Below are 23,513 nucleotides of genomic sequence, written 5' to 3'. Positions count from 1 at the left end.
ATACGTAGAAATATGCAAAATGAGTCATAAGAGGTATGCTTCTATTAAGACCTATTGGTAGATACTGTATTATAAATTCTGTAAACCTTTAGAAGGAGCAGTAGTCATCCAAGTTGTGAAGTGTTGGAGTATTAAATTAGGACTTAGGAGGCAGAGGCTTTGGTTCTAGTTCTGCTGCTGGCTGACTTTGTGACCTTGGATAAATAATGTCTCTTCCTGGGATTTAGTGCCTGCATTTATGAAATTGAAAGAATGAACAAGATATTCGCTAGTTCTGTAATTCATCAGGAAGCTGGGAGTTAAACTGCGTCTTTAAGGATTTGTTTTTCTGTTTGTTTTTTTTATTTGTTTTCTTTTGTTTTTTGAAGGGCACATGAAATTGTAAAAGTTTTCAAGGTAGAATATATTGACAAGAAAGTAGAAATATATATAGTATATTCACTAGACAGTAAGTTTAAGTGTCAAAGGATGAACAAAATCCTGCATTTTTAGTATTATAATCATCAAAAAAAGGACTTTTGAAGACCATTAGAAAGGTTAAGTAATAGGCTGAGTCTCTGTCTGAAATACTAGAAATTATTCTCAAGTTAACCAACCATAAGAGAATGGAACTAGAAAAGAGAAAATATTTTGAAAACTTGTTTCTTGCATCTGAAGTAATCAGTGTAGGTAGAGGTTTTGAGGAAATAATAAATAACCTTCCCCTTTTCCTTCTGAAGTTCAGAACCAGCTCAAAGATAGACACAGCAAACAGACAGATGCAGAATAAATAGTTTTATTATTGATAAGAGCTGAATTGCACATGACTTAAATTTATAGCTACAAAGGTCTTTCTTATTCTAAATCAGTACTTCTCACTGACAGCAGTTTTCCCCAGCCCCTGACATCTGGGACATTTAGCCATGATTGGGGACATTTCTAGTTGTCATAACTGGGTGGGGATGCTACTGCCACTATCAGGAGATGCAGGGATGCTTGTAAATATCCCGCACCACCAGAGAAGCCCTACACAACAAAGCAATATGGATTATCCAGACAGAGGATGCCCTGTCTCAGATTTATAAGCTAAATAAGAGTTGGAGACATGAAGAAAACCAATAAGGATATTCTAATGGAATTGCCTCATGGAGATTTGGAGCCAAGGAAAATGGAAAGTTTCCCTGTGTTTAAATTTTTTTTTTACTTTTTTGTTAAAGTATAATTGATTTACAGTATTGTGCCAATTCCTGCCATATGGTGAAGTGACCCAGTTATATATATATGTGTGTACACATTCTTTTTCTTATCTTCCATCATTTTCTATCCCAAGAAACTGGATATATATATATACATATGTGTATATATGTTCTTTTCCTTATATTATCTTCTATCATTTTCTATTCCAAGAGACCGGATATGGTTACCTGTGCTGTACATATTATATATATACATTCTTTTTCTTATATTTTCTTCCATCATTTTCTATCCCAAGAGACTGGATATAGTTACCTGTGCTGTACACTAGGACCTCATTTCTCATCCATTCTAAATGTAATAGTTTGTATCTACTATCCCCAAACTCCCTGAATAATTATTAACTCCTATGCTAGCCATGTTTTATGACTTCCTATGGTTATCTAAAGCCAGGAATCACCAGACTTGACCCCTACACAAACATAGATAGATGCTTTCTTTACATGTCACATAGTTTCCAACAAATTGACAGCAAGAGGTCTATCTACTTCCTTGCACTGATCCGGGGAGAAACATGTCCCTGTGACAGAGGAAAGACCAGTTTCCTTTCATCTCATTTGGGCATCTTGACCTAAGTTAACCAATCAGGAAATATACTCTTCTTTCAGTTTACCTAGTAGTCAAATATCAAAACCCAGCTGATACTTGCCACGCAGTTCCTGAACCAAGGGAGTACTTTTAGGTCCCAGTGATTTGCTTCACAGTTGTCTCTTAAATTTAAACTGAACTTCTTTTTTAGAAGAAAGGTCATATTCATTTCATACCTTCTTATGTTGAAAAGTGTTCTTAAATTAGTAAATGGTAAATACCTGTTTAATGAGAGAATGGATAAATGAACAAATGCGTATAAATAGCATAGAGGTCAATTAAGAACAATCTTGAGAGGCAGAAACTTTGGACTTGAAATAAGAGTATATAAATGACAAATGAAGGCTTTACTCAGCATAACAATAGAAGGAAAGCAATGTTTTAGAAGAAAATTAGCATTTATTAGGTGTCATTTTTTTCAAGTATCTTGCAACATGGGAATTATCATTACCTTTTTTTTTTTCCCTAGAGAGAAAAGTGACTTAAAAATGTTAATGAAATTGAGGTAAATTATTTGAAATTATAAAACACATAATGATGATGCAGTGATGGTAGTCATTAAAAAAAGACAGGATGGAGCTTCCATATTGGTGAACACATCACAATGCTGGGAGGGTGGAGGCTTAGAAAGAGCATTGAAGCTCTACTCCTCTCCCTAGCCCTTGCCTCCTGCATCTGTTCCATTTGGCTGTTCCTGAGTTGTATCCTTTATCAAAATAAATAAAAAACAAGATGTATGAGTAAACTACCACCTACGTGTAAAGGCAAGGTAGTCTTTGGTCCAAGCCTGCCCCCGGTGTCCATAAGGTAAGAGGCCTTGTGCAAGTAGCAGCTTCTCAATGCCTTAGTTTCCTCACTAGTAAGATGGAGATAGTGGTCTTTTATGCTCAGGAGAATTCCAAAAAAGAAGGTAGAGTGTGAACCTGGCATGGATAGAACTGAAAAGATGCTTAGAAGATGGACAGTTGACATTTGCTCTAAAGAACTCAAAGGTCTTCCAACAATTTGCTTCCCCACCCCAAAATCAACTAGAAAGGGAAACAGAAGGCTCATCATGTGATGTGATGGAAGACACAGGTTTGCAAGTATCTACCATGAGTCATTCACAAGCAGAGGGCTGTCCCAAAACAAAACAACAGTTTTGTGGAAGATCTAAACAAAGAATACAACCTTCCACCCCCATTTGATGCCCCTGGTTTTCCTAGAATCACCAAGGGATTTGCTGAGGGTGATGTATAGAGCCTAGGATGAGGTACCATTTCAGCCCTTAATCTCATGAACTCTGTTGCTTTTTGCCACTGATGAGCCTAGATCAAAATATGGAGAGAAAAGAAAGCAGAGCTCTCTGAGCTGGTTTCATTGTTAAGAATAATCAGGAGTTCGGAGGCAGGTGCAAAGCCCTATTCCCTTCCTGGGACCATTTTCTCCGAAAAGTAAGTCTCACCCTACTGGATGAGGTGTAACAAAGCCTGTTGTGTCCAGGGCGCAGACAAAGACCAGTTGCATCTGGTGGGAGAGTAGAATAAAAAACCTCTACCCCAGTGTTTAGGGCAGAAAAAGGTCTTGGGGAAAAGCAACCGCCATGCTGTAAGGACACTCAAGCAGCTCAGTGGAGAGTCTCAGGTAAAGAAAAACTGAGACCTCTGGCCAAAAGCCAGCATCATCTTGCCATCTGTAGAAGTAAACCACCTTAAAAGCAGAATCCTTATATTTTTTTTGACCCCAGTCAGGCCTTCAATTGAATAACCCCAGCTGACATCTGACTGACTTTAAGAGAAAAACCAAACTAGACATCCAGCCAAGCAGCTCCCAAATTCCTGACCCATGGAAACTGAAAATAAATTATTGCTTCTGCTTTAGAAGGAAGAGGAGGAGATTAGGTTATTAGGAGGTGAAACTTGTTTAGAAAAGTCAAGTTATATTTAATTTTAATTCAGATTAATCATAGTTTACATGTAACCAAGAATAACACTTAAAACACAATATATCTTATGTCTAGAGTAATGTTAAGTAGCTTTGGTTTATCTCCTATTTTGAATTAGCCATATCAGCTGGCACGTCTATTTTAGGGCCATGTTGCCTAATGATAGTGATAACTGTGCATACAAATGTGATAGAGCTCTTTAGGTGATTTGCCCTGCAAATCTGGGGGTTTGGGCTGGAAAGACAGCTTATTAAGTTAGCACTTTTCTCTGAAAGTTCAAGGGTCAAGAGAACAAGTCTGATGATCTTGACATGACTCCTTAAGAATAGAGGGATACCCTCCACCCGCCCACCCAGCTCCTTTGTGAATCAGGGAAGACGAGAATCATCCATTGCCTTCTGTCTTCTTTCATTTTTAACTCTTCCTCTTTTGCAGATCTCGAAGTTTTTCCCAGCCTCACCTAGAAAGAAAAGCAAACATACAAATATATTTTAAAGCAGCATGACTAATGCCCATTCTTAGATTCTTGAGAAGCTTTGAATATTTCAAATAAAAGATACATGATGTATAGTAAACCTTTTTTAGGATCGCATGTCATATCTTGTTATATGGAGAAATTTTAGTTTTGGTATTTTGTAACATTGCTGACTTCCTAGGACAGTGGTTGTTAGCTATGCAGCATTTTTCCTTCTACAGTGTTGATTCATTGCCTGCTCTGGGCAAGACCTATCTTAGACATAGGGAATATTCCAATGAACACGATAGAAATTCTCTGCCCTCTTGGTGCTTGGAAGAGGGGACCAATAATAGTCAAAAGAAATCAATATGTAATTTTTAGTAGTAGTAACAGCCAAGAAGAAAAGTAGGTAAGAGTAAAGGGATACTGTTAAGAAGAGAGGAAGAGAGACTGTTTTAAATAGGAAGTCAGGAAAAGCATCTCTGAGATATCATGTAGACAGAGATATAGAAATTATGTGAGAAAGAGAACCAGGCAAAAAAACTGGAGAAAAAGTGGTCCGGTCTGATGAATCATGAACTGCAAAGAAAAAGCACTGAATCAAGCAAAAGCTACTGAATTAGGACTGTTTGGGATACAGGCCTAAGAGTTATTGTTTTTAAGCACAATGGGTAATTTTGACAAACACCTGTAGTTAAAAATCCCAGTAGGGAGTTCCCGTCATGGCTCAGTGGTTAACTGAACCCGGCTAGCATCCATGAGGACACGTGTTTGATCCCTGGCCTCACTCAATGGGTTAAGGATCAGCATTGATGTGAGCTGTGGTGTAGGTCGCAGACGTGGCTCAGATCCTATGTTGCTGTGGCATAGGTCGGCGGCTACAACTCCAATTGGTCCCCTAGCCCGGGAACCTCCATATGCCTCAGGTGCGGCCCTGAAAAGACAAAAAGACAAAAAAAGAAAATTAAAAATTTAAAAAAATCACAGTAGGACAATAAAGGGTGAGAATTGAGGGGGGGGGAATTTTTTGAAAATAAAGAAATAGAAGTGAAATTTCTTAGAATGAAAACTAAGTCATTGGAGCCTTCCGGAAATTCCTCAACAGTTTTTCTTTGTGTCTTGATATTCAAACACTGTTGGCAGAAATTTGCTATAATCAGCTATCATGAGGCTCAACTTATTGAACTCTGAGTATGCTAGGCTGGGAAGAACTTTTTCTTGAGCTGAATATAGGTTTTTTAAGTTCTTTGACTTGCTAATTAGTGCCTTAGGGGCTTTAGTGTCCTTTCACTGTTTATTTTCTAAGGGATATGTCTTAACTGCTGCAGGGAACATATAAACCTTGCTGAGAGGAAAACCAGTGAAAATGGAAGGAATAGGTACCAGATCTTTCCTCTCTTGATGTATGATTGAAATAAAGAGTTCCTGGCAATATTCTGAAGGTAAAGGAGGAAATACCCTAAAGAATTTTAAGATAGCCTTGAAATACAATGATAAAAGGCAAAGTGGAAGGCCATTTAATGGTCAAGAACAAAAGAAAATAGAATTTCAAAGGCTGATTCTATCACATAAAATTTTCACTGTTAAAATCTAGTGTTCTGTAATGCAAGCAAGATTCGTTCATGAAGCTCCTTATAAAAAAACAGTTTTGTGTGATTTATTTTAATAGAAGTCTTTGTTTTCTAGTATGTTTGTCTTTTCAGCCTTTTATTCTCTCTGCCAGAGGTCATTTAGGGAAAAGTTACCATGGATATGTCCTAGGTAGAATCATATCACACCTTATTTCTCAGGAGGAGACAATAGAAGTGTACTTTCCTAACATCTCCTTTTTGAAGATGCAAAGCTTGAGGCTGTTGTTAGGTTCCTTACCTAGAGTCAAGTCAGTTAACTCAGGGCCACACTGATTTTGCCTCTGGCTCCCGTTTAATTCTTTAGATGAGCCACTCAAAAATATAGGCAATAATGTGAACTAATGTGTAGCACCTAGTGCTGTGCAGGAATGAGGACTGTGCTGCTGACCTTTTTTAAATTTTCTCACCTGGTCCATAATTATCAGCTCAAACCTCAAAACTCCAATTAATCAAAACAATATGGGAGTCAGAATGTAGGTATCGTAGATGAGAACAATGGTTTAGGAGTTCCTGTCATGGCTCAGTGCAAATGAATCTAACTAGCATCCATGAGGATGTAGGTTCGAGCCCTGGCCTCACTTAGTGGGTTAAGGATCTGGCATTGCCGTGAGCTGTGGTGTAGGCTGGCAGCTACAGCTCTGATTCAGTCCCTAGCCTGGGAACCTCCGTATACTGCTGGTGCAGCCCTGAAAAGACAAAAAAAAAAAAAAGAACAATGATTTAGAACTTTTTTAAAGTCATGGATTTATTTATGAATTTGAGGCAAACCGTGAAAAATATACTCATGTATAAAATAGCACATGCCCTTTCAGAAAAAAAACAAAGCCCATTTGGAACTCATCCAGGTTAACGACCTATTGTAGACCTAACTTAAAGTAGCTCCCAATTGCTGAGTCTGAGATAATATGAGCCAAAAAAATGATAGTAATAAGTTATAATACATGCAATAAAAGAAATTCTTGTGAGTTATACTAACATAAATAATTAACTATGTAAATTATTAACTAATATAAAGTAATAAATATTTGACTAAGAAAATGGGGGACAATTCTTCCTTATAGTAGAATTTCAGTTAATAAATGTAGCAGCAATGAAAAAATTTTTTTAAATGCTAATTGCCAAACACTACTGTAATAATTTTTGCAGGCAAGTTTCATCACGGGAAGACCAAACTAGTGGATAAAAATGTAATGAGAAACAGGATATATCCTCTCAAAGAATCTCCTCACAAAGGACTTAATCATCTCAAAGGGAAAATGAATAGCTTTAAAAGTGAAACCATGAAACCTGGCAGACAGCGTCTTAAGTATGGGGTCAAAGTTTTCTTACCCCTGATGAATCACATCCTGTGCCTCCTGGTAGAGGGCTCTGGAAGCGCACAGCATCACTTTTGCGGTAGTAACTGCTAAAAACTCCTCACCCGAATGGAATTGTAAGGAGTCATCAGACTAACTCAGATTGAGGGACATTCTACAAAATAAGTGACCACCACTCTTCAAAACTCTCAGGATTGGAGTTCCCTTGTGGCTCAGTAGGTTAAGTATCCGGCAGTGACTTGGGTCACTGCTGTGACGTGGGTTTGATCCCTGAAACCTGGGACCTTCCACATGCCATGGGTGCAACCTAAATAAATAAATAAATAAATACACACAATCAGGGTCATGAAAGAAAAAGAAAAGCTGAGAAACTGTCCCAGATTATAAACACTAAGGAGATGTGGCAACTGAATGCCGTAGATTAGATCATGGGCTAACACAAGGATGTTAATAGGATATTTAACAAAATTTTGAGTGGGTCTTTAGATTAATTGTACCACATTAATATTAATTTTCTAAATTTGTACTGTGTACTGTGGTTATGAATAATGTTAGCATTTGGAGACCTTAGTGAAGGGTATATGGAAATTCTTTGTTCTATATTTGCACCCTTTTTTAAAGTCTGACATTATTTCAGAATGAAGTTAAAGATAAAAATAAATACATTAAAAGAATCCCTGATTTGATGTTTTCCCTTGTTTCATATATTGTGGTTTTAACTTTTATTTATTTATTTATTTTGTCTTTTTAGGGCCACACCAGCGGCATATGGAGGATCCCAGGCTAGGGGTCGAATTGGAGCTGTAGCTGCCAGCCTACACCACAGCTCACGGCAACGCCGGACCCTTAACCCACCAAGCGAGACCAAGAATTGAACGTGAGTCCTCATGGATGCTAGTCAGATTTGTTTTCGTTGAGCCACGATGGGAACTCAGTGTTTTTAACTTTTAAAGGCAAGAATATAAAGTGATCTTTTATAATTTAAAGTGAACTTCAGTTATAAGTAGGAACAGGTTGCCAGAGAGAGGGAGTTAATGTATTTCTGCTGACCACACATGAGAAAATATGCAGTGAATATGCCATAATGGTAAATAAGATCAATATTAAAATGTTGAAAACCATTACTCTTAAACATTAGCTTTATTATAGTATAACCGACATATAATAAGATATGTTTTAAGGGTAATAGTTTGATGGGGGTTTTTTAAAAGTTACATTTTTTTGTTTTAGCATACTTTTCTTCCAGATACCTTCAGAGTTTAGAGCAAACAAACTGGGTCTTACCTTTCTGTCCTTCCCCCTTCATAAATGATTCTCCTCAGCACCCACTTATTCAAACCAGAAACCTTCTCAAGTGATAGAGATGTTTTTCCCCCTTGGGGATACACTTTACTAGGGGGAATTAGGTTTGTAAATTAATATGTATAATGCAGTCTCAAAAATGCTAATTGGCTGAAAGCAAGTACAGGTTTCAGTGCCAAGGGAGAGAGTATTTGAGATGTCTTTGAAGTAGAGGAATGAGGAAGGATCTGAGGAAGAAGCATGTCTGAACTAGGCTTTGAATGTTAGTTAGAAGTTAGATCTTGGAAGGTGGATGACAGGGAATTCTAGACCAAGCAGAGAGTTGAATATTCAAAACTCCAAACACATGCATAGCATGCATTTGAGTTGGCTATGTATAGGTCGTATGAAGGAAATTAATGCAAAATAAGTAAATGAAGACAGCAATTATACAACTCCCCAGAGAGTTTCTTCTCTTTGTTATGTTTAAGAAATAGTTGTTGAGCCAGCAGTAGAGATGTATGGGATGGATATTTACTATGTTTAAGACATTGGGAGACTATAAAGAAATTCCTGTCAGGTTAAGACCAGGAAACAGAACTTGGTAAAGGTGATGAAATGAAGGCATCTCTTCTAAATGTTGGTTTAATTTGAAAGAAGTACAAGCTGTTGCTATAGGATAATGCCATTTTTTTTTTATTATTCTTGGAACTGGTTGTTTACCAAATTATTAAGTGAAAGTCAATTAAAAGGACATAAAAGATGTACGTTCCATCTACTCTAGTCCTTCTGGAAGCTAGAATTTCTCTCAGCCACAACACCTAACTGGTAGTTACCATCATATGTCTCAGCTTTATGAATCATTGGTGTTTTTCTTTCTCCACATATTCACTTATACACAATTTGGTAATGAATGTTGAAGGCATCACTATCTTGTTGCTATCCTTTCTCTGTCTCTTGCAATGCTTTCCTGTTTAATACATCCATCTGTGTCAGGATAAAGGAAAGGTATTAATAAAGACGTATTAATGTTCCAAGGTTGACTAAAATTAACCTACCTGTCCTGCTTCCAAAAGCAATCCAAAAAGTAGATCCTGTGTTGATTTTTACAGTCATTAACAAATTGGTATAGAATTGGAAAGGTACATATATTGGGACTAGTAGGCAAAATATCACATGAATATTTTTTTGTGTAAAAGGGAATCTATTCATTAAACATTTATTAAACCTTCCGTACCATGATCCCTGCCCTCGAGAAGCTTATAATATAAAAGAAAAAACAAGAATCATGGAATTCCCCATTTAAAAGAACCATAAGAAGCATATTATTATAATCCCTTCACTTTACAGATGAGGAAGTAACATCACACATATTCTAAACTATATTAGTTACAGCTTTTTGGTGGGAAGAAACAAGATACATTGACTTCAGAAAACCTCATGTTTTCACAATTTCTGTTTTGTTCAAAACCAAGGCAATGGGTAGTAGACATCATGATAGTCAAAATCCACTTCATACCTTTGTCCTTTGGTCTCTCCAAAATAACTTTCTTCCCACTGTTCCTTCTTCCCCTTGCATCTCCATTTTACAAGCAAAGAGATACAAGATATAAAACTTAAGAAGAGATGCAAAACACAATAACTGAAATAAAAAATTCACTAGAAGCAGCTAACAGCAGAATACAGGAGGCAGAAGAACGAATAAGCAAGATGGAGGACAGATTAGTGGAAATTACGGATGTGGAACAGAAAAGAGGAAAAAGATTGAAAAGAAATGAAGAGAGCCTCAGAGAACTCTGGGACAACGTGACACACACCAACATCCATATTATAGGGGTGCCAGAAGGAGAAGAGAGAGAGGAGACAGAAAAAAATATTCCAAGAGATAACTTTTCTGTTAATATTTCATATCAACCACCGGCTCCTGGGAACCTTTCACAAACCATTCTCTTCTTATTATAAAATGTGTGAATTCCCTGGCACCAGCTCTCTAATAGGTCGTTTGCTCCTTGAGTGCAGTGACCATACATTATTAAGCTTCTTATTTACAAATCAAAACAATGTCTGCCACATAGCACAATCCAATAAAATTTGAACTGATTTAGTGTTTTAACAAATATTTTAATGCTGTATATAAAATGTTTAGTGGGAAATACAAAAGACATTTCTTGTCCATACTCAGATTACAGACTGGTGGGGAAATCGAATAAACACATTATTGGTTATGATAAGAGTCATACAGGGAACCAGCAGTTTGCTTGGAAAGGGAATAACAGAGTAAACAGGTGATAGGGATTACACATAGACGAGATGGCCAGGAAAGCGTTCTGCCAAGAAGTAATGGTTGAATTGAGATTGAAAGTAAAAGAAAGAGCCAGTCATTGAACAAGGGCAGGTATATTAGTTACCAAAAGAAAACCAATATGGCTTCAGTCTAGTATGCAAGGAGACAGCTGGAGTTTGGAGAAGAAGGCAAGCACCTTTCATGGGAGAGTGAATTCATTTTTTAAATTTAACTTGATTGGAGTATAGTTGATTTACAATGTTGTTTTAGGAGTTCCTGTAGTGGCGCAGTGGTTAACGAATCCGACTAGGAACCATGAGGTTGCGGGTTCGGTCCCTGCCCTTGCTCAGTGGGTTAAGGATCCGGCGTTGCCGTGAGCTGTGGTGTAGGTTGCAGACGCGGCTCGGATCCCGCATTGCTGTGGCTCTGGCGTAGGCCAATGGCTACAGCTCCGATTAGACCCCTAGCCGGGGAACCTCCATATGCCGCGGGAGCGGCCCAAAGAAATAGCAAAAAAACAAAAAAAAGAAACATACAATGTTGTTTTAATTTCTGGTGTTAGCAGAGTGATTCAGCCACACATATACACATATCCATTCCCACATAGGTTTTCACGGAGCATTGAGTAGATTTCCCAGAATTCATTTTTTTAATTCTAAGTAGCTTTATTTATTTTTTTTTTATAATTTTTTTTTCATTATAGCTGGTTTACAGTGTTCTGTCAGTTTTCTATACAGCATGGTGACACAGTTAAACATACATGTATAGATTTTTTTCTCACATTATCATGCTCCATCATAAGTGCCTAGATATAGTTCCAGGTGCTACACAGCAGGATGTCATTGCTTACCCATTCCAAAGGCAATAGTCTGTATCTATTAACCCCAAGCTCCCGATCCATCCCACTCCCTCCCCCTCCCCCTTGGCAACCACAGATCTATTCTCCAAGTCCATGATTTTCTTTTCTGTGGAAAGGTTCATTTGTGCCATATATTAGATTCCAGATATAAGTGATATCATATGGTATTTGTCTTTCTCTTTCTGACTTACTTCACTCAGTATGAGACTCTCTAGTTCCATCCATGTTGCTGCAAATGGCATTATGTCTTTCTTTTTTATGGCTGAGTAGTATTCCATTGTGTATATATACCACATCTTCTTAATTCAATCGTCTGTTGATAGATATTTCGGTTGTTTCCATGTCTTGGCTGTTATGAATATAGCTACAATGATCATGTGGGTGCATGTGTCTTTTTCAAGGAAAATTTTGTCCAGATAGATGCCTAAGAGTGGGATTGCTGGGTCATATGGTAGTTCTATGTATAGATTTCTAAGGTACCTCCATACTGTTTTCCATAGTGGTTGTACCAACTTACATTCTCACCAACAGTGCAGGAGGGTTCCCTTTTTTCCACAACCTCTCCAGCACTTGTTATTTGTGGACTTATTAATGATAACCATTCTGACTGGTGTGAGGTAGTATCTCATGGTAGTTTTGATTTTCATTTCTCTAATAATCAGGGATGTTGAGCATTTTTTCATGTGCTTGTTGGCCATATGTATATCTTCTTTGGAGAAATGTCTACTCAGGTCTTTTGCCCATTTTTCCATTGGGTTGTTGGCTTTTTTGCTGTTGAGTTGTATAAGTTGTTTGTATATTTTAGAGATTAAGCCTCGTCAGTTGCATCATTTGAATCGCTTAATTCATTTTTAAGCAAATCAATGGAAAGCCATTGAAGGCCTCTTTTTGTGTGGTAAAGAATGGATTAGAGAGGTTTAGGGATAATGAAGACAGATCAATTAGAAGTCAATTGTAGGTGCCTAGGCAAGAGATGGTTTACTAGGCAATGATGATTGCAATAATAAGAATCAATGTATTTTGTCAGTGAATCAGTTCAGGGGCTGAGAGAAAGGGAGGAATGCACCCTGTTTACCCTTTGGGGGCTTGGATCATGGTGCCATTCATGCAGATGGTGTAGTCTATGAAAAAAATAAGTTGTTGGGAATCAAGGTTAATGGTGAAATCACTGAAGATGTTTGATATCATCTAGTTTCAGGTCAAGATTCAAAAGAATGATAGAATGTTGAGGGTGGTGTTTTATACTATTACCAACCAACATTTAACCTTTGCTCTGTGCCTGGTCCTGGGCTAAATACTTCACAAGAATTATATAAAACTCCTAAACTGTGAACTATGTTCATTTTCAGTCTTAGTTTATAAATTAGGAGATTGAGATTTAGAGACGCTAGGAGACCTTCCCAGGGTTAGACAGCGAAGACTTGAGCCCAATAGATCTTTCTGCCTTCAGAACCTAGTACTCTTCCTCTCTGAGCTTTGCTGACTCTTATTACCAAGTTGCTTGGTAGATCCCTTGACAAATACAACTCTGATGCCTCTTCTTTACCTGTTCCTGTACCTTGTTAGAATACCAAGTTAAGAATTCAATTACTTGTCTTACTGTATCAAATTAGCTAGCAATCTAGTTTAAGATTCTCTCTAACAGGGTGATGAAGCAGATTCTGCAGGTAAGGAGGTGGGTTGTTTTCTTTCAACATGCCAGATGTTCCCTGTCACCAGCCCTTGGCTGAGACAGATATTCTTGTCATTTGCTAAGATCTAGTGATCTGGCTCTATTGTGTCTATTGAAATTTTCAGTGCCCTGTAGAGAATTGAGTCTATGCCTTAATATCAGGCTGTATCCAAAGAAAAGAAAACAATTCATTTAAAAGGATAGCTCCTAGTATGAAAAAAAAACCTTGTACTTCCAAGTAATCATTAATAACTAAAAGAGAATTCACTGATTTTTTTCATATACTGAAATTGGCCATCAGTAATAGACAATGAACTAATAACTCATAAATGTATTATCTAGATGATGAACTAATAACTCATAGGTGCATTATCTAAAAGCATAATTAACATAAATGGACATAATAACTCATAGATGTTTTATCTAACATGACATTACCTAGTACTTTTACAAGAAAATACACACTTCACAGAAGTACTGTGCTCCTAACAGAGCATTAATGGTCTTATTCAAGGGTTAGCAAATAAATGTGGTTTTGGGTTACTTGATGATTCAATTTCTACACTGCTTTTGATTTCTTAACTAGTGTTTCTGAACATGTTGAATGTAAGTGCAAGGCAGATTATTTGGGGAATGTACATACATCTTGAGGCAACTTTAGAAAATCATGTAGTAATTTTCTATTTGGCATTATTACCTTTAATCCATTTTTTGCATTTGAATTCATATCAGCCCTCTAGGCATACATACATCTAGCATACATACATACCCTCCCATGACCAAGTCCTGTTAGATTCTAGGGAGGCAAAAATTAATAAAATTTAGCTCCTTTCCACAAGAAGCTAATTCTAGCAGGTGAAATAAAGAAATCAAGAAATAAGAATAAAGTGTGATAGTTTCTCCAAAAGATTAAACCACAAAGTACTGTGTAAACATTAATTGAAAAGGAGGGGATGTGGTTTGGCAAATAATGCCATTGGCAAATGGAATCTTTGTAGAGGATGTATCATTTGAGTTGGCCTTTGGAGAATAAATTAGCATTTGCTGGCTAGAAAAAGAGAACATGGGTCTTGGAAAATGGGGAACAGATTATGAAATGATTCTGGAATTCCTTGGTAGCCTAGCAGTTAAGGATTTGGCATTGTCACTGCTGTGGCACGAGTTCGATTCCTGGCCTGGAAACTTCCACATGTGCCAGGATGGGCCAAAAATGAATAACTAAAAGGATGGTAAAAATGGTAGCCCATGATGTTTTCAGAGCCCCTGGAAGTTTGTCTGTACATGAAATTGAAGAGTATTTAGGAAAGATGACAGGCTGGGTAAAGTGTCTGGGGCTACCTTTAGAAAAATATATGTGCCATCCTAAAGAGTTTAAATTTCACCTTGCTAGCGAAGAGGCCTAAAGTGTTTTTAAAGATCAATCTGTGTTTTTTTAAAAAAAGATTCTGGGTATATGAGAATGATTTGGAGGAAGAGACTCTGTAAGACACTGGGCTATGAATATAGACACGTGGTGTCTAAGTGCCAGAATTTGGGGGAAAACTATAGAATATCTGGTTTCAAACTCCTTGTGGTTCATACCACCCTTCCCTGCCTCAGTAAACTGTCTTAATATCCCAAGTGTGCAGTGAACACACCAGGTCACAGAGACAGACTGGAGCAAGCACATGTCAATTCAGCTGCCCCTTGTATAAACATGTCCACCTTCCCTGGAATATCCTGGACCTGTCGTTCTGGAAAAGAGGCCCTATACCACAGGTTGAATTAATATCCTCTGATTGCCACAGTGTTGCTACTTCAGAGGTCCCTTTGATTTTAACTGAAAAATCAATAAAAACCTTTTTTCCTGGGCTTATTCCAGCCTTTATTTTTCCCAAGGTCCTAAAACATAGAAAAGCTTTTTAGCTTGCTGAGCCAATCATCTTTCTCATTCTTGAAGAAAGAAATCAATTCTACCTGAGCTTTTGGTACAGGTCCACTGTTCCAAACTCTGGAAGAGTTTGCAAGGTTTTATGGCTAAATTGCCTATTCTGGATTCACCCAGAGCTCCTCTGTGGCTTAAAGAAAGTAAAAGCATAATTAACATGAATGGGCAGACTCATGCTTCTTGAAAACAACCATCTGACCCTGATCATCTGTCCATCTGGAGAACTCCTGAAATGGGCCCAGAATACCCAAATGAAAACATTTGCAAATGTTTTAACAGGTTTTTACAGCAGTCCAACTGAACAGGACACGTACAGAGCTACAGGAATGGATAGGTGTGAAAGATGTCCACAGGACCCGAGAATAGATTGACCGTAGTTCTTCAACAGGAGGAAGGAATCAAGGATAATTTCATCTTTAACTGTGATAGAATATTCAGAGAGAAGAACAGATTTTCAGGAGAAGACAAATGTACTTGGAAAAAATATAGATATTCCAAATAGATAGACCTCTTTCTGGGGTTGAACAGATGACTCTGGAACATGAGAGGTGAATCAGTGTGAGATATTTGGAATCCATCAGCGTATAGATATTGTTTGAATAAACAACAGTGGGTGAAATATCGCAGGGAAATTATATGAGAGAAGAAGATCAAAAGCAGAACTCAGGACTCACTGATGTGGGGGGGCTAGACTGAGGAAACAGAGCTAACATTGCTAAAGAACTTGAATGGTGTCATTGACGAACATAGTGGTAAACAGTACTAAATGCTACAAAATATTGTAGGTGGCTTTTTTTGTCATGATGAAGGAAAACTGAGAATATTAGTAAAAGAGGAAGGGAAACTCCAAGGAAGCGTGTGATTGAATATGGGAAATGGAGCTGAGTGTTGGGAGCAAATATCTTTGATAGGGAAGAATCTCAGAAGGAAGTAGAGACTTAGAATTTCCATTATGATGGGAAGAAAAAGATGGGCAAGGTGTTTGTGAACAGAACTAGCATTGGCGTCACATAGACCTACTTGAATTTTGGCTGTGCTCATCATATGAGGGGGAAAAATTATATAACTTCTTTGGGTCTTGGTCTCTTTTTAAAGTGATAAAGATGTCTCTTCTGTAGGGTTTGGGCTTTCATGATAACAGAGGTTGAGCTTTTGTATCCACTTGTTCCTTTGCCCGGATCGCTTGTTCCCCAGATAGGCACATTCCTTCTTGTCCACAGGTCTCCCGGCTCCTCCAACCACCCCCACCCCAGTCTCAGCTTCTTCCTCTTCCTCATGTCCCCTGTCTCATCACTCAGATTTATTTTCTTCACAGCACCTATTCCCATGAAGTGACCTTGTCTACGAATCTTTTTGTGTTTATTTTGTCCATATCTTTACAGCCAAGTTTACCTATTAGAATACATTCATGATAAGAACAGAGACCCAAACACATTTATTATTCAGTTCACCTCTGCAGGACAGTTGGTACAATTCAGTTCAGTAAATATTGGATAAGACTGTTCATAAAAAGTAGTTATTGGGAGAAGGATAAATTAGGAGTTTTGGATTAACATACACACGCTAACTCTATATCAAATAGATAAGCAACAAGGACCTACTGTGTAACAAGGGACCCATATTCGATATCTTGTCATAACCTATAATGGAAAAGAATCTAAAAAATAATATAACTGAATCACTTTACTATACATATGAAACTAATACAGCATTGTACATCAGCTACACTTCAATTTTTAAAAAGTGGTTATTATTGGTCTGAGTTTGGAGATGAGGGAAGAGGAGTTGACAGGTTAGGAAACAGCTACCTCCTCTGAGTAAAAAGAATATAGAGGACAGGACTGGGGATCCAGGCAGGTATGTGTCAGGACTTTAGCTCTACAAGAGTTCTTGTGGATAGAGTGAGATATTTTCCTAGTCCATTGTGGAGTTCTTTCATGTCCAGCCAAAATCACTCAGGCTATCTTGTCCTTATTTGTTGGTCTTCCATTAACCAAAAGTCTCTTTTAAAAAAAATCATGCATAGATACTATTTATTTGCTTCTGTGTGAATAATGTTGCTAATCTTGGTTGATAATTCTTGTTTTTCTATTTGCAAGGCCCAAGCAGCGCTATGCACTATACGCATATGAGCTCATTTATTCCTCTAAACAATCCTGTAAGGACAATAGTATAATTATCCCATTTTACAGATGAGAAGACTGAGGCACAGAGACAGATACTCTTCCCAAGGTCACATAGCTAAGAGTTTGGCTATGGAGCCGATGCCCTTAACCATTGAGCTACACTGCCTCTCAAGACCTCATCCATCCATCTGAAAGAAAAATGGGCTTTGTTGAAGCCAGACAACGCTGTTCATCAGCTAGATAGACAAAGCAGGTCAGATTGTCCTGCCAGGGAAATGTCCTGGGAGAAATTGTCCTGTCCGGGAACAAACCTGGAAGGAATTTTCCTTTCAAGGAAAGGAATACTTGATTTGCTTTTACCTTTTTTTTCCCCTCCTCACATCATTGGCAGCCCCTTCCAATTTAAGGTCATCTGAAAGTTGAATTAATACTCTGTTTACTCCTTCTTTCAGGTAATTTAATAAATACTCTGGGCTCAACCCTGAACACCTCATAGAAAATCTACCCTTGCACCAATGGATTGATTGGCTGACACGGTGAAAGGATATTCAGTTTTGCATGGACAGACTTTAATTTGCACTATAAAGTGTTGAATATATGATTTCTTAGAATGTTTATGCTTAATGCTTTGCTTACAACCCAAAACACTGGTTGTAAATTTCAGCCCTATCTTTTCTTATTCAATTTTTCCGGTGATCTGCTCTCTTTATTTTTTCCCAGTTTATCTTTAGATTATATAGACCATCAAAAAATCCTTATTGGGAGTAAATTTTGAGTCTCATTCCTCATCTCCTTAAAATTTACAGGAAGGATAATTATGGAAAGGAAATGAGGTTTTTAAGTTCTCCTTCTCAATAGGCTTCCATATCAGTTTCTTAAACTCAGGGGTCATGAATCACTATTGATTATTCTAAAATCAGATCTGTTGTGCAGAGTGATGGTGCTGTGGTCTACAGGCGTGTGGAAGTGTAGCAAGTTAGTAAAAACTACTGACTCTGGAGCCAGACTGCCTAGGTGTTCATCCTTTGGTCTATGTACTCGTGAGACCGTGGGCAAAGTATCTAACTTCTCTGGGCCTCGATTTTGTTAGATGTAAAATGGAGACAGCACATCTAAAGCTATTGCAAGGAGTACTTGCATTTATGTAGGTACGGTATTTAGAACGGTGTCTGGAACCTGGAAGGATCCTTGTAATGCTGTTTTCTTTGTTGTTGATAACTTTGTTACTGATGAAAAAGCTGCTCCCCTTGTCACTTACTGTTGTAAAAATGCTCTCTTAACAAGTATTATTTCCGTCCATCTCAAGGGATTCATATGGTTAGTTCAGTATGATATGCTTTTAGTTCCTCCAGTATATCATTTATTGATTGTTAAAATTTGTGATTCATTTATATACACAGACTGTTTGAGTTGCTTTATGTCTCTTATGTAAATGTTTGAATCAGTCGATACTGAAAAGTAATTTAAATAAAGATATCTTCAGTATTTTTCTTTGCTTTTAGGTATCCAGTGACTCAGTGTTTTCCTTGGGTTAGACTGTTTTAACATTCTTAATTTTAAGGAAGTTATTTTACTTATGTGTAGATATAAAAAAAGGCAGACCTAATAACTTATACGTACATTCAGGTGTGTAAAGCAGCCTGTCCTTCACCTGCCTCTAAAACGTACATGCTGCCATCTGCTGGAAGGAACTTTGGTACAGTGGTTAGAGAGTATTTTTGGAAAAGATTGTCTTAAACAACTTGACTCAGTTTTTTGGTTTGTTTGTTTGTTTATAATTTAAACTACATCTCTGATTCCATTAAGAGTAAACAAATTTACAGTATAAGAGTCTTTGAGTCCTTTTCAGTGAAAACTAAGATGGGGGCGGTGTGTTTTTTTGTTTGCTTTTGTTTTTGTTTACTCTTTTCAGGTAGATTGTAAAAATACATCCATAAACTTTAAAATTTTGTGTGTGGATAGGCGGAAGTGTCCTAAAATGCTTTATCTTTTCCTGAGGGCAGTCGTGTGGCATCTTGCTTGATTTGCGTGAAGCAGGCAGAGGGAGGCTGACTATCATTTGCCAGTGACAAAACAGAGGCTTGGAGGGATTAAGTGACCTACCCAAGGTCACATAGTTTATAGGAGGCATAAGTGAGGCCAGAGTCCAGGTCTTTGACTCTGTCTAATCCTGTGGTGCAGATTATTTCTCCAACTCTTATCGTATCCTGTGTGTCTCAGAGCATAAAAACATTGCATCCTGTTATTAATGAGGCCTGGCAAGATGACAAGCACCTAACTTATTAAGTACACTTTAGAAGTGAATAAGGAAGCAACTTTTTAAACCTTGAAAAGCAAAATAGTAAATGATATTCATTGATCTGCACAATACAGACACCTAAATATTTGTTGATTTGCCACATTGAAAGAATATTTTCTGCTATTTACAAATATTATTGCCTTTTAGTTGATTATTTCTGCCCAGAGTAATTTAGTTATACTCTGAGACAGTTTCACAAATGTGTGCCAACTTGGAAAATTCCATAACTGATTGTGATTTACGCTGGAGCACCCTGATATCTAACTAGCCTAGCATAACAGGTATCTTTGTTAAATACTACTTTTCTTTTGGTGAATGGTAAATGTGGCTTTTAAAAAAATGTCCTTCTAGTCCATCATTTTATAATGCAGTGTCGCCATTAAGAACATTAGTTTTTATCCATCGTACTTTCTGGGCAGTCTGCTGATTTTAAAGTTTACCAAAAGCAATGAACTGACTAATTTAGGGTGATGATATGTACATTATACTAACTCAGATATCACAAGCTATTTGTTATGATTGCCACCTTTCATTTATTTTATGATTCTGATAGTTTTCTGATACGTGTGTTTCCTATTAACACTTAAAATGTGGTTGTCACTGCTGCTCTGCAGTGGCTGTAAGGGCCTCTTTTCCCTTCATCACCTCTTCTCCAGAAACTAATGCACTTCTTGTCATCTAGCTATTTTCTTTAGTTTAAAAATTTATTGTTCCCCTGTTATGTGCACATACTATCATTGATTTCAAAGGGTTTTTTTTTTAAACATTAAATGTATTTACATCTCAATACATTCACCTAAATCTGTGTTCTAACCTTGTGTGTGAAGCCGTGTTGCTAATTTAAAACAGCTGCCTTACGAGAAGTGTCTTGGAAGGTCCATGAGTCTCTTTGGATGAATGTGTTAGTGACAGGCCTGGCTTCAGACTTGTGCTTATATTGGAACTAAGATCTCAGAGATTTCTTATCAGATAATTAATCCAGAAATGAAGGGGGATTCAGTCTTCAATTAGGCATGAGGTGTGGAGTAAGAGAAGAGAATCTGCCCATGAGCAGAAAGGTCATGAGAAATCACAGCTCTTTTTTTTTTTGGCCAGCATTCAGCTTTTCCTCATATCAATCTTAAATCTCCCCCTTTAATGGCATGAACCCATGGGTTTGGGTTTTATTTGGTCTAGATATGCAAAATAAATTGAGCCACCTTCCATATGGTGGCTATTAAATCTTATTTCTAGGTTTTATTTTCTGCTTCCCACACTCTAATGTGCTTTAAGGTCCCTCTGCCCTTCTTGTTCTTAAATTTTTTGAGCAACTGTGTGAATAAATTGAATCTTTCAATTCTTACCCCAACCTTATGAGGTAGCATTATTATATCCATTTGATTGAAGCTTAGAAAGATAAAGGCCCCACAAGCAATGAGTGGTTGAACCAAGATGTCATGAGACTCTTAGTGGCTAGTGTCAGACTTAGCCACTAGATCTGTCCCACCATTCTTTATGTGACGTATTTTCCAGACTCCTTTCTCTTTGCTTAGAGGGGGCTCGGGATACATTCCTATTTGTAGGCACTTCTTTCGTAAGACAGAACGGACAACTTCAACGCAATACTTCAGGTGTCCTCTGGTCTATGGTGGGACAACTTGCACATGAGCTACCAGCCTGCATGCCTGTGCAATGCAGGAGTGAATTGCAGATTCTTTTTCACTCATTGGCTAATCCTGATTAGGTATTAAATTGGGTCTTACTATTGTATGTGTGTGTATGTATTTGTAAATCTATGTGTGTGTGTATATCCATATTTTTCCACTCAAAAAGACCCTAAATCTTTTCTTGTTAAACCACACTTTGTCATCTTTATACTAGCTATATACTAGCTTCCCTAGATCTTTTACCTCCATCTTAGCTGTACTCCCTTTTTTTGTTACATCTACAAATTCAGTAAGTGTACCTTTAGTCTACATTTAAAGCCTTGATATTTTAAAGTGTTATATGTAGATCCATTAGATTCCTGAAACACTTAATTTGAGATTTTTTTTTTAATTTTTTACTTTTTTGTCTTTTCTAGGGCCACACCCACAGCATATAGAGGTTCCCAGGCTAGGGGTCTAATTGGACCTGTAGCTTTTGGCCTACATGGGATCCCAGAGCCACAGCAACATGGGATCTGAGCCGCATCTGTAACCTACACCACAGCTCATGGCAACACTGGATCCTTAACCCACTGAGCAAGGCCAGGGATCAAACCTACAACCTAATGGTTCCTAGTCAGATTTGTTAACCACTGAAACATGATGGGAACTCCTAATTTTTTTTTTTATTGTTATTTCCCCAATACAATTTTTTTTTTTTTTTACTGTACAGCATGGTGACCCAGTTACACATACATGTATACATTCTTTTTTCTCCCATTATCATGCTTCATCATAGGTGACTAGACAGTTCTCAGTGCTACATAGCAGGTTCTCATTGCTAATCCATTCCAAAAGCAATAGTTTGCATCTGTTAACCCCAAGCTGCCAATCCATCCCATTCCCTCCCCCTCTCCTCCCCCTTGGCAACCACACCAATGGGTCAATGAGGAAATCAAGAAGGAAATTAAAAAATACCTTGAGACAAATGATAATGAAGATAAAACCACTCAGAATCTATGGGATGCCACAAAAGCAGTGCTCAGAGGGAAATTCATAGCAATTCAGGCCTTCAAAAAAGAAAAAAAAAGGAGAATTTGAGATTTCTTGGTCTGTTTCTTGGTCAGTGTGGTAATTCACAATTTTATGACTCATGAATTTATTTTTTTTTAAGGAGCATTCTGTTATCCCTGAGTTCTATTTCTTTTTAAAGCTTCTCTCTATGAGATTATGCCTTTATTTCCTCTGTAGGTTTTAAATTTGCTGTGCCTTCTGTCCCAAACCTCCCAAATCTTGATTGCAGTTGGTTTTCCATCCCTCTTTTAGTTATTATGACAAATGTTGGTTCCCTGTTCCTAAGAACAGCTAAGAACTTTGAAGTCTAGCCAGATAACTCCACCTTTCCCACTTCTGCTAGCATTTTACTAAGAAATTGTTATTCACATTGACCTTTCACTAGCATAACCAGAAGATATATGTCTACTTTTGATTCACATTTGCCAATAATTTGCTGAGTGTTTTAGCATATCAACTCATCTCTGCAGTCTTCACCTTCCTTGTCAGTATAAATCTATGTTGGACTATGACCTCTGAGGCCACTTAAGTTCTAATATATCTATGACTTTAAAGCATAACAAATCACTCATAGTAATTTTAATTTAACATTTAAAATTAAACAAAGAGTAGTGACTCAACTTTGCCCTAATGAGCCATACCCAGGACTGATACTCATATGGTATGTTCTTGTGTAGTCATCTTAGGAATTCAAATATGGAAGGCTTTCTATTCTGTAGGACTTCTAGGCAATCACCACCTCTGCTGCCCCAGTCCTGGAGGGGGTGGAATGGGAGGACCACCCAGTTACTGTCCTCCAGAGAGACCACCACAACTCCTGCACACCAGCTCCATTTCCACAGGCTTCCCCAACTGGACGTAGCACCCCTGGCAGCACCTGGGGTACCCCTGGATGACATGCTTGCTCTTTTCCTCCACATGGTTGCAACCATTCACAGCTGGCAGGTGTGACACCAGAGTCATCCTCTTTTGGTTGCTTTGATGAATGTTCTGTGTGAATTATAGCACATGTGGACTCTTAATACAGTAGTTTAATGAAGCCCATTTTTTTTTAACTTTGACAATTTCTTTTATTTATTTATTTTTTAATTTTTATCCTGTGAAATTGGATTGTGATGATCATTATACAACTACAGATGTGAGAAATTCATTTGAGTAATAAAAATAAAAAATAAAAGTAAAAATAATGAAGCCCTTTTAAAGCATATTCTCTATGT

The 23,513-nt window shown here is 37.6% G+C and overlaps 1 protein-coding gene across 1 annotated transcript in view; it reads left to right on the top strand.

Moving 5' to 3' along the window:
• The window catches only part of ADAMTS3 (ADAM metallopeptidase with thrombospondin type 1 motif 3), a 270,429-nt gene that overhangs the window by 202,025 nt on the left and 44,891 nt on the right, over nt 1-23,513 (top strand).

The sequence above is a fragment of the Phacochoerus africanus genome, chromosome 10, assembly GCF_016906955.1.
Source record: "Phacochoerus africanus isolate WHEZ1 chromosome 10, ROS_Pafr_v1, whole genome shotgun sequence".
Classification (NCBI taxonomy): Eukaryota; Metazoa; Chordata; class Mammalia; order Artiodactyla; family Suidae; genus Phacochoerus; species Phacochoerus africanus.
This window is presented reverse-complemented; position numbering and strand designations above follow the sequence as displayed.